Raw genomic sequence first — 12,886 nt, forward strand, 5'->3', positions numbered from 1 at the left:
GGCGTAATTCAACACTGTGGTGTCAGAGCAAAAATATTGTTACGGGTGGAGAAAACGGCGCATCTTCATACCACACACACGGACCACCAAAATCTAACACCTGGGTAGTCCTGGATCACCGAGACCCGCGATCATTTTACTGGTTCCACCTAGGAGTGTCGGGTCCTGTGTAACACGGACTTGGGTGCTTACTACTCTTCAACCCTGTGGAGAACGGCGTGGTCGTTGTAGCCGGCGACGACGTCCTAACAATGCCCGCGTCGGGCTAACAACTTTCTTATGCCCGGCCCTCGCCACCCTTTTGAGGGTGGCAGGGGAGCGTCCGGTGTTTAGTGGGTTATGGAGTTCAAGAAGACCCCGGTCGAAGGCCTCGCGAGGCTTCAATGTTCCCGTGGAAGGGGCCTTAAGGATGAGGTGTTTGTATTTGACAAGTAGCTCAGCGCGGCTGTTGACTGCGGGTAATGGGGCGATACGTCACGCTGCTGACTCCCGGTCGGTCAAGGAACACAGCAAAGTCCCGCTTGTAAATCGAGGTTCTCCACGTTCTGCAGGCGTGCTAGAACGCCCACGCCAGCGGAAGTAGTGGCGGAACTTGCTGATGGCAAGTGGCAGACGTCGCCGCCGGGTACCGATGACAACCGGCCAACCAGAGAGACGGTCGACATAAATAAGCGAAGCATCTCTCCTGACACAGAGAAGTGCCGCAGGCCTATCACAGACTCAGCGCAAGTGGGTTTGTCGTCAAATCATGAAGTGTCTCTGCTGCTGGTCGGGGTTGCAGTACGTGGCGGGGGCTTACACACCCGTGTGGGACAACGCGACATTGGAGATGTCGGGGTCGTGATGCCAGGCCGGAAACGTACAGTCTGTCTTGTACTGCTGTTTGGTGGCCCCGCCCACATGACTGTTGGAGAGCTGCCGCTGCGGAGACTTGGGCCAGCAGGACAAAACTACCGCAGCTGAGAGGTGTCACTGGCCAGAGGTAGGCAGGGCGGCAGCAGGGTAGTTGTTGCCCCTTCTGCGCACCCGGGTTATGCATTTTACCTCCAGAATCGGTGGCCTCGGTGTCCTGAGATGGCTAATCCCCAGGGCCGTCTGTAGGATGTTAAAGGAGCCGATTTACCATTATGCACGTCAATCCAGGCCATACCACCTTGCTGTGCCAGCTGCATATGTGCATAGAGTGAAACCTAGGCTGGGGCCATCTAGAACCATCTGTCAGGACGAGTGTCCTTGGGAGGCGGTCCGATCGCTTTGAGAGAGCCCCAAGCATTGCAAATGCCAGACCGATGACTGTGCGACCAGCGCGGTACAAAGTAACATTCCGGATGACACTATAGTAGGTCACGATGACATCGATACTCGGGGAACTTTTAACCGGATGCGAGGTGAGGCCACCTCCCACAGCAGTCGCCTGTCCTGGTGGTCGTCGTGCCTCTGATTTGGCGACTGCGGGCGGCCCTCACTGGTGGAAGGGCGCTGCTGCTTCCGCCGACGCTGTCCCTTGGGTTTGTTGGTCGGACAAAACTTGTCATAGTGGCCCAGACGACCGCACACATTGCACTGGACATACATGGCTGGGCACCGTACTGTGAGTGACCAGTGGCCCTTACGGTCACAACTGTTGCAGGTAGACTCAGCAGCTGGACACACCTGTGTTCCGTGCTGCTTACCACAGTTGTTACAAAATGAACCGGGCGTGGACGTGGTGGGCGAAGGCGTAGGAGCAGACTTCTTGTCCTTCTTGTACCGGGACACAGCGCGTACAGCTGTAGGGGGAGCTCGGATGGCAGAGGTGCCACACCTGGCAGCCTCATAGGAGCGACATATCGTCAACACATCCTTGAGAGAAGAGGAAGAGTCGAGGGAGGTGAGGCGTTGGACAAGTTCCTCGTCCTTAACACCCATCAGGATCACCTGCTTCAACTGGGTCTCCTCGCACTGCTGGTGGTGGCCTAGACATATATCTACCTCTTCCGAGGCTCTCTTAAGACGTACATAAAAGGCGTCAAAAGTCTCACCCTCCATCTGTTTGCAGCTAAACAATTCCCTCCTGCGCAGAGCTTCATTCTGCTGTCCTTTGATGTGCCGTTGTAGAATGTCCAGTACCTCCTCTACAGACAGCGAAGAGGTTGGGGGTACCTGCAACGTATGTTCTAAGACACGCTGAATTTCCAAGGACAGGCACATACACAGCTGGATGAGTTGTTTAGGCTGTGACAAACTCTGGAGATCCACCATTGTATCATAATCAGTCCACCGTCGCCGCCATTCACGAAAAGTCTGGAAAGTCACATCAGGCTTCAAGATGGGCGGTGTTTGAGCAGCTGCTTTAGGTGGGGCTGGGGGGCGTGAAGGAAGCATTGATGAGGTATCTGAACCAGTCAGTACCTAGGCAGTGTTAGAGCCAGGGGCTTGGTTAACAGTGAGGCAAAATATCAAAGCTTCAAACCGTGCACTGTCTTCCAATCTCCGTTGGTGGTCTCTCTCTGCCTCTGCTTGCCTTCTGTGTTCATCCGCCACACGTCTGTTAGCTTCATCCTCGCGCCTTTCATCTCTCATAAACTTCATTAAAGCAATTATCTCTGGAGACAACGCTGAATATCGAGGTGAAGGGCTGCGCAATGTTGTGGGAGCTGGAGCGTCTTGGTCAGCCTGGTCATCCATCTCTGCGGGGCTATCATCCGACTGACTCATCCGGACACTGGGTCCACGGCTACGTAAGGCACGAGACATAACTACTTCATCTGTGTACCGTGTCTTAAATCAGTGTTGACCGGTCAGCCCGTCGTATCAACACGATCTCAGACAAAAAATTAATTAAATACACAGATAAGTAGGTTATATATATAAAATATATATAAGGGAGCCGCCGCGGTCAGTGAGTGTGTACGTGTGTGTGTGTCCCGGGCAGTGAGAGCAGTCTCCTCGAGCTGTGAAGGGGTGTGGAGACGACGTTGTGAGGGGGGGGGTGGAGACGGCGAGGAGCGTCAGTTACCCTCCAGGCTTCGCGAGGGGAGGTGTACTCAAGTCTACTCCTTACAAATGTCCAGAACATGCCGTGTACCTTGGGAATCCTTTAGAACAAGGTCACACATGAATGGCACGAAACACACAATGCACTAAACACTTCACAGAAAATCACTGTCACTGACACTGCTCAAAGTTGCTAAATTCTTCGACGAGGGGTGGCGGTTGACACAGGGCAAGGGGTCCATAAGCCGGCTTTCCACAAACTTTGCACTGTCACTCGTAATTATCCAGTAAAAGTACACACTGCGCCATGTTCGATGTTCTGGGTAATAAGTTCAATATACAGGAGCGAACACAAACACCTGTATAGATTTTGTAGGTTCTGTTTACTGGATAAGAGATATGTACACAAGGGGAGTAGTGCTCTCCGACCTGTCTGCTTGTCAACTGCTCTATAGACGACGTATGGCAAGTGATACATTAGCAGCTTCCATACGTCGCCAGGCACATTAATTAAGCATGTGGAAAGGCCCCATCAGGATCTCTTCTCTTCATTCACCTATGAGGGAAAAATTTCAAACATAGAGGGGTCTCGTTCTTTCCCTATTCGTATACTACGTGATACGGGCGCAGCACAATCTATCCTCCTGTTTAACGTTATTCCTGATATATCTACCGCATTTACTAATGAGTGTTCTAATTTCAGATCTCTCGTCCCATTCTTCCTATCCCTTAGCTAAAGTGCACCTCCAATGTCCCTTGATTACTGGGGAAGTGCAAATAGCCATTAGGAAAGATCCAATGCCTGTGAGCGGCATTCATTTATTATTGGGTAATGACTTGGTAGGAGATCTAGTGGTTCCCAACATAAAGACAGTCGACTCTCCCTTACCTGTCAACTCCACCACTGACCTTGAAGAAACTATTCCTCACCTTTTCCCATCTTGTGCTGTCACCCGGTCACAGAGTGTGCGAAATGGGCCCTCTTCATCTAAAAACACCTCCAATATCTTCCTACCCACAGAAGATCTGTACAATAAGACCATTAGTAAGGATGAGCTCATTAAAGCCCAACAATCTAATCCATCTTTGTTCAAACAGGTGATGAAAGACCTCAGTGTGGACCATTGTACATCTTCGGCTTACCACCCACAATTCCAAGGTTGCTTGGAACGGTTCCATCAAAAAGAGAGATTATGAAAAAGGAGGTAGACTTTTTGTTAAAACATAACTTAGCTGAGCCTAGTACCTCCCCCTGGGCTTCACCTTGCCTTCTCATTCCAAAACCCGATAGCACTTTTCGTTTCTGTACCGATTATCGTAAAGTGAACCAGGTCACTGTCTCAGACTCCTACCCTTTACCTTTGATTGAAGATATAATAGACAACATAGGCTGTGCAAAATTTATCAGTACGGTGGACTTATTGAAAGGATATTATCAAGTGGGACTCACGGATAGGGCAAAAATAATCTCAGCATTTATAACTCCATTTGGTCTTTTTCAATATTTGGTTATGGCGTTTGGCTTTTCTAATGCTCCGGCCACGTTCCAGAGGGCCATCAATTACCTGATTCAGGACCTAGGTGGGATGTTCGCCTACCTGGATGACCTGGTGGTGGTGTCGGACGGCTGGGACGAACATCTGGTGCGTTTGGAGATCCTGTTCACACGACTGCAAGAGACTGGATTCACCATAAACCTGGCTAAATCTGCATTTGGCCGGGCCTCAGTGACTTACCTGGGACATACCGTTGGGCATGGTATGGAGAGACCCAAGGACGCAAACATTAAAGCCATCTTGTCCTTCCCCACTCCAAGGACGAGGAAGGAACTCGTGCGCTTCCTGGGGATGTGCGGCTACTACCGTCGGTTCTGCAGTAACTTCTCCAGCGTGGCCGGACCCCTCACAGACCTTACCAGTTCTGCGGTCCCTTACATCTGGAACCAGAGGTGTGACCAGTCTTTCCACCGCCTCAAAGCCTTCCTTGCCTCCAAGCCTGTAGTCCACCCCCCTGACTACACCTTGCCCTTCCATCTGCAAATCGACGCTAGCGGTGTCGGAGTGGGGGCTGTGCTCCTACAACCCGACCCAACCACTGATGTCCTTCAGCCTGTGGCATACTACTACGCCAAGTTGAAAAAACATCAGACCAACTACTCGACCATAGAGAAGGAGGCCCTGGCTCTGGTGTTGGCAATAAAGAAGTTTGAATGTTACCTCCAGTCTTGCCCACAAACAACCCTAGTCTTCACCGACCATAACCCGCTCACGTTTATCCAAACCAACAAGACCTCCAACCAGCGAATCCTCCGCTGGGCTCTCCTCACCCAGCCCTATAATCTACAAGTCCGGCACATAAAGGGGGTGGACAACCTGATTGCGGACTCCTTATCCCGAGCTCCAGTGGAAATGCAGCAGCTACTCTCCAGACGCACCAGGTGATCACCTCCTTCGCGCCCGCGCTATGGAGGTCTTTGGAGTGGGGGTGTGTTACGAACCACGCCACCAATTGTCATGATCTACCTACCCAGCACTACGAACCACGCCATCTATTGTCCTGATCTACCTACCCAGCACCACGAGCAACGCCATCTAGGGACGAAACACGTGTATGACTAGTCTTAGTTACCAGTCCGGGGTTTCCCTTCTCCATATCCTGGTTGTTGCGTCACCTCCTACAAGTCTTCTTCGTCAGCTCCAGTTCGATGAGAGTTCAGTTCACTCTGGGAAGTGACCACAGGATCACCTATCCTGGAAACCTACGGCACAGTGACTACCTACCGTCTTCTACAATACTCAGCCTTACTCGTCAGCCATATCAGCTCCGCACTTAAGTATTTGTAATCATATATTGCCTCCCCACCTCCACCTTGCTTCAAATTATTGTATGTTGTATAAATATGTATATACTGTTAATGTTTAGGTTAAGTATGGTTAAGGGTAAATTATAGAAAGCTGAATATTTTGTTAAGGAATTTATGGTACATTATTATACACAACAAAAACTCACATCCTATGTCTACCCTTTTATAGTCCGATTGTTTGTTTTTTTATTGTTGTTGCCTGTTGGGATCTGGGTAGACTTTTAACTATATTCTAAATCCCCAACTCGTAACACACTTTTGACTAAACATGTTAAGAACAATGGTTTCTCTTAAGAATGTTACGTTAGTCTGAATTCCTCCATTGGATTATGTCTACCCCTTCTTGCTCTCCTGGTCGGCACACTCACTTGCTTTATTATGTTATGGTTTCTATGGGTATTTTGATGCGGCTAAGACCCAGTGACTCATTTTACATGTAACTAGATTGCGGTTTCCTACCAGATCTAACTGAAGCCTCTGATAAAACAAGCCCTCTTCTTTGCTTGGTATCTATACTTTGATCTGTTGGCAACCTATACCACCTGCCCTTCATATATGTATTCCTCATCTTATAGCAACTACTCTCATTGGGAAACACTGCAAGAGGCTCATGTATCCACATGATTAGTCGTGCTACAGTACAGGTAGTCCAAGTCTATTCATACAAGGCAGATTCAGTGTCAAGAAAGACAAGACTTTTCAGCTCACCAAAACATCCTAAGCCAGTGTGTCTGCGAGTCCCATATACTGTAGCATAAACCTGACAACAGAAAAAATATTAACTGTCTACTTACCTATATGCTGATAAGCAGTGTGTAAAAGACACCCCAATATTCAGACAGACTGGCAGGCTGGTAGATCAGCAGACTGGAGGTGGATTAAAAAACAGAACAAACATACACTATAGTACTAAATATGTTCAACAAGTTTGTTTAGCACTGATGTCGGGTTAAATTTCATATATGCATGTTGGTATTCTTAGGTCACATTCTGCACTACACTAAAGCTTTGCAAATTCTTATGTTGCATGGTCTGGACTGAACAAACGGAAGAGCTATCGCACCTAGCAAGTCAGGCGATCAGTGCCGACTAGTGGGGTGTCGCCTCCTGGAGCTATGAGAATGACTTGTGTTCGAAGATTGATATTTCGGTCGCTGTCAAGAAGCTTGCTCGAAACCGGCCACATTACACTCACGTCTGCATTTTTTCATGTTCATGGAGGTCTCGTGACGGATTGTCATATGCATTATGATTGGCATATTTTCTACTACAGCAATATATTTGTCTACCCTATTGTGATACATCCATTAGCTGGAATAACGATAGAAATTGAAATACTTTATTGACAATAAAACAATTACATCAAAAGGACATGATAGTATACTACTCTCACCCTCACCTTTGCCATCCACTTCTGGGGCTTACAAAAAATTTTAAATTTTATAACAATACAATAAATATTTTTACATCAATGAAATAGTTAATTTTGACATGAACACTGTACTAAATTAAAAGAACAGATAATGTGATCTAACACAAAGATAAATGTCATATCTTTGGAGCAAAATGTTTATACATTGCAAGAATTATTTTAATCTTTCTTTTATTAATCATCCAACAAACTTGTCTCTTTAAAGCAGTGATCTCACTGTTCCTGTATGGTTGGATTTTTTCACATCCTAATACATAATGTTGTAGTGTATGTGCATCCCAAAGATGACACAGTTGACAAGGTTCACCCGCCCCTCCACTTATCTGCCAGTAATATTTGTATCTCAATCTTAGTCTCATTATAACAGTATCAACAGATGGTAAGTTAGTCCCGTAAGTTACATTGGTGTTTTGTAAATAATATAAATAATGCTGACAATTCTCGCTACATATGGCACTCACTTCTCCTCTGGCGTTCTCAAATTCCTCTCTTTTTCTTTTCATTCTTTCTTTATCGTTCTAATACTTACATTGCTAACAATATCTATATACAACTTTCCTGCAGCTTTTTGGGCCAATTTGTAAGCCATTTCATTTAAATGAATCCCCACATGTGATGGAATCCATACACACTGCGCAGTGCACTACATTTCTTGTATTACTTTGACCAGTCGTTAACAGATATTAACAATATGAATGTTACATGAATTTTTACTCTCCAAGGCTTCCAATGCACTTTTACTATCAACAAAAATATATATTTCTTTTGACAAGAATAATAATGGGATGGTGTCACATAAATGACTGGTGACGAGTAAAGGATCATGTGAATATTTGTGTGTTAGACACGGGGTACTTTACATAATATTGTTAATATTAACACATGACACCTGAACGTAAAGTAAAGTATTTGCAAAGGTTAAAATGTTTACATTCAAGTACATAAATATGGCCTTTTAATACAAGTAATAGGGTTTAATATCAAGGCTCCCATGCGTTTAGTTTGCATCCTATTGTTACAATGTGGCTTGACACTGTTTATCAAGTTTCGTAAAAAAAAAAAAAAATTGGTGTATACAGGGAGGCTTACACAATTTACACATTTCATGATAATATATTTTCTCCATCCATGCCTTGTCTCCTACCCCACGCACAATCCCCATCCGAGGTCTCCCAACCTCCCTTCTCGATCCCATCCGCCCTTGGTCATACCCATCTCCCACCTTCCAGCACCCCTACGAACCAGTCCCCCCTTGTCCCCAGTCCCCCTCTCTACTCCCCTGTGTTTGCATTTGGTAATGACACCCATTATATTATCATGCCGATAAGATAATCAAATGTGATATAGTTATGGTATATAATTCTATGGTCAGCAGTCAAATAATAAGGGACTTTCATTTATACATCGTGAGGTGAAATATGTTTCTATTAAGTGTTATATGGACACCTATATGTAATATTCTTGTAGATATTTAGGTCACATTACATATCACAATGCAGAGCTCAGGATACCTCCATATACCAAAATTAATAGAGGCACTAACTGGACATTCACGGTGCCACAAACACCACAGTAGTATACTAATGGTATTACTGCGACCACCAGCTTCAAATAACATATTACCTGTCAACATTACCTTCATGATATAAGTTGTTGATGTTTCAGTTTGTGCAACTTTGCTTTAAAATGAATTTCTTTATTAAGGCATTGATGGTAATACAGATTTGGCAATGCACAGTTGATTGCATCAATATCAGTACTTATCAGATTCATATTCAATATCATTATTATTAAAGTCTAAGATGCATGTGGAATGTCCGTGGTGATGTGGTTCGCTCGCGTGTCGCCTCGTTGCCAGCACGGTGAGCCGTCGCCCAGAAAGGCCAACTAACCTCACTTACCGTTCGAGCACGGTGTCCTCGTTATTTTGACTCGTGACTGTACATGCAAAAATATAAGCATATTCATCGCAATCATAAGCAGCAACAATTAAAGCATAATATGAACAAGTGCACAGCAATTACTAATACACATTCTTAAATACCCCTAAAACAATACAATAAAGCACCCATGCAAAACAAAATTGCTTTGGACAAACACATAAAACAGTATGCTGCATGAGATTAGGTCATTATTGTTGGACATATGGAGTGGCATGTGTACTGCGGTAAGAATAAAATATTTAACATGACTTATGAAAGTATTCACTTGTGACACATATTTGTTAAATTAATTATTGCTAAATTATTGGGTTAATTCATGTTCATAATTCTAATGGCTGAAGAATGCGGGGAATGAAATTCATCTATTCAAGATGACTATTTCTTAGAGATTTTTAATAATCCTATAACATATTGCTCTTATCACAGACAGTGAAAAGGCATTACCAAAAATTTTCGCAGATTAGTGAAAAAGGGTGAAAAATATGACTTAAGAGTTAATGCTGTAAAGACTAAATTAGTGGCTGTTTCCAAATTGGAAATAAATTCTTAAATAAAATTTATGGTAGGTAACAGGAAACTTAAACAATTGGGAAATTTTTTTTTTGAAGTAACATTAGCTGTTATGGTAGATTTATGGAAGAAATCAAAACAAGAATAGGGCAAGCAAAACAGCATTTCATAATCTAAAAGACCCAATGAAACAGGACATTAACTTCGGTTTGAGAAAAAGGTATCTGAAAGGCACTTTAGCAGACACTAGAGAGAGGTTGGAGGCTATCACGGTTTGGTCTAGTTTGGTTTGGTTTGGTTTGATTTGGTTTGTAAATATAAATGAATCTAAAGTTTAGATAATTTAGACACGTCTTGTGACTGCCAGGATAATTTTAGGATAATGACTCTGGTGATGATAGTTTGTATGTATTTGAGGTAAGGGAAAAGTGTACAAAACATATAAATAATGAACATGCAATAGCTTAATTCTACCTTTAACCATAATAAAAAGTAAATACTCACCATACAAGCTGTTCTGAATGTCCCCGAGTTATTTGGCTAAGGAACTCTGGCCTACTGGACTGTGCGTCCGTTGGTGTTTCTGTACATCTGCAGTGGGGCTAGGAGGGTAGAGCATCAGACACCTTGGTAATAGTAAAGAATGGGACACCTGGTCATTTAGCTGTTCGTAGATAATGCGTGCTCTGCCCGTGCTGGTCTACGTCTCTTTCTTGTCTTCACCAGCAAGCCAGAGTTCACCTCGCTAGCTCCGACACGAGTGAACCCGGGAGACTAAGGCAGCTCCCTTCACTGAGACTAAACCACTGGCAGTTATAACACTGACAACGGCCTTTGAAATGTGGTGCTATTGGCCAATGCTAAGAATAAGCTACACTGGCAGGAAAATAATTGAAGGAGTATTAAGATTAGCAAAAACTTCAAGTGAAATATTTGAAATCTATTGAAAAATATAAATAAATGAGGGAGGAGGGAATAATAGCAGAAAAATTAGTGGGAAAAGTTGAGGGTAGGAAGGGCAGGAGCAGGCAGAGACTGGGATGGATGAAAGAAACTAAAAATTGGGTCCCCAAAGAGATACAAAACCATAGAGCAGGGGTTGGGTTCCCAAGCATTGTCTATTGCGACCCCATCTAATGCTGTTGCCTAGCCTATCCGGTGTAACCCCAAGGATAGAGCAACCTAACCGGAGAAGGGTGGAATCTACTGATAACGCGGCTACATTACAAGAGCTAAGTAAGCAAGTTAAGAAGATAACAGATACCACCAAGGAGCGCAGTACAATTTTGGAGAAATATTTTACCAACCTCAACCAGCAAAACACTGATTAAAACACTGGTCTCCAGGAAAAAAATCTGAAACCAATTATGCTTTTTTCTAAGTCTGTTTATTATAATAACAAATAAAATGTATATTGTGTTGTTCTGTGACATCAGGTTTTGATTTTATGGATGTGGTAAGAATTAGAACTATGCACTAATGCTTATATTCTTCTGACTGGCGGTTGTTTATATATTCTTCGAAGAGGCGCCTAAAAGCAGTACTGCTGCATAACGGATATTCAGTTGCCTCCATCCCCGTGGGACACTCAATGCATTTTTTTTCTTAATAGGGAATAACCCACCCGGGCACAGGTCATCGACCCATAACGGGGCCTTGGGGGTGAAAAATAAGAGCAAAGAGAAATTAAAAATTAGAAGAGAAAAGACTATACTAATCTCCACCACGAAGATACCGGAAAACCAGCTTTTTGATGTGAGACAGATTGTCTAAGACATATGAAAATATGAAATCTTAATAAGAACACTTAAAGATCATCAGCACAACTGACTGGTCTGTGAAGATCAAAAAGTCATTGCCCTTCTGCTTGGCCTTCAAGGCAGCTATACCAAGTACCCATGCTTCTTGTGTCTCTGGGACAACCGGGCAGATAGCAAGGAAAGGTTCAGAAGGATTGGCCGCCTAGACTCCAGTTCTTGCTAGGAACTAGAAATGTCCTAGCAGTTGTTCTCTGAGTGGATCCGAAGAAGGTTCTTGTATTAGCTCTTGTCTTATAGTCATAACTATTTGTATAAATAAGGGTTAATATATTTGTAATTTTCCGGAGCTACAAGGTAGCATGTTCAAAGCCCATGATGGGTAAGTTCCACGCACTAGACGTGTCCTGAGAATACCCTAGGTCAGCTATCTTGGGCTGGACCCACGAGCAGTATCTACTCAGTTCTCACTATAGTCGGACGTCCTGAGAGCCTATCCCTGATAGCTCCGTCCTTCCTATAGCCCTCACAGTTACAGTGACTATTACGGTGATTATCCTTTGGACAGTGTACATAGACTCTTTTGATAGTAAACTAAGAAAAGGAACATATTGGGTTTCGCTACTAAAATCCAATAAACTTTTATCTATGTTTTAGTTTGTCTAGAATATAAGGTAACAGCTTCACAAGTGCCTGTTACCCCGCTACAGGTAGGGCCGGGACTGGTGTCTACATCTTCCGTCCTGATGCCCCTGAGCCTATCAAACTGTCTCTCAGAGTTTCTGACGGGGCATCCTCCACTCAGGCTGAACTAATAGCCCTCCTTGCTGCCCTTCTCGCTGAGGAAGAAGCAGATGGTTTCTGCCCCTTGCTTGTCTGCTGCGATTCCAGCAGCATGGATGATGGATGGTGTTATATGTATGGATGATGTTATATGTAGTGATGATGGATGTTGTTTTATGTAGTGATGATGGGTGGTGTTATATGTAGTGATGATGGATGGTGTTATATGTAGTGATGATGGATGATGTTATATGTAGTGATGATGGATGTTGTTATATGTAGTGATGATGGGTGGTGTTATATGTAGTGATGATGGATGATGTTATATGTAGTGAAGATGGGTGGTGTTATATGTAGTGATGATCTATATATATAAAACAAAGTAGTCTTGGAAAATATATGGAAGTACAATTCATGCTTCCAGATGACATCCTTTGGAAGTACCAGAGAAGTTCGTAAGCACGGATACATGCCCACATTCAAAGTCCAGGGTCAAGTCTATTACAATGCAGGATCCCTCTTACCACTGGAAGATAAGCAGGCAAAGTTCCTCCAAATCTACTTCATGGGAGATCATGAAAAGTAGGCTACTACCAGGTGTGGCAACATTGTGTCATGACCT

This window comes from Homarus americanus, unplaced genomic scaffold (assembly GCF_018991925.1).
Source record: "Homarus americanus isolate GMGI-L3 unplaced genomic scaffold, GMGI_Hamer_2.0 scaffold14467, whole genome shotgun sequence".
Taxonomy (NCBI): Eukaryota; Metazoa; Arthropoda; class Malacostraca; order Decapoda; family Nephropidae; genus Homarus; species Homarus americanus.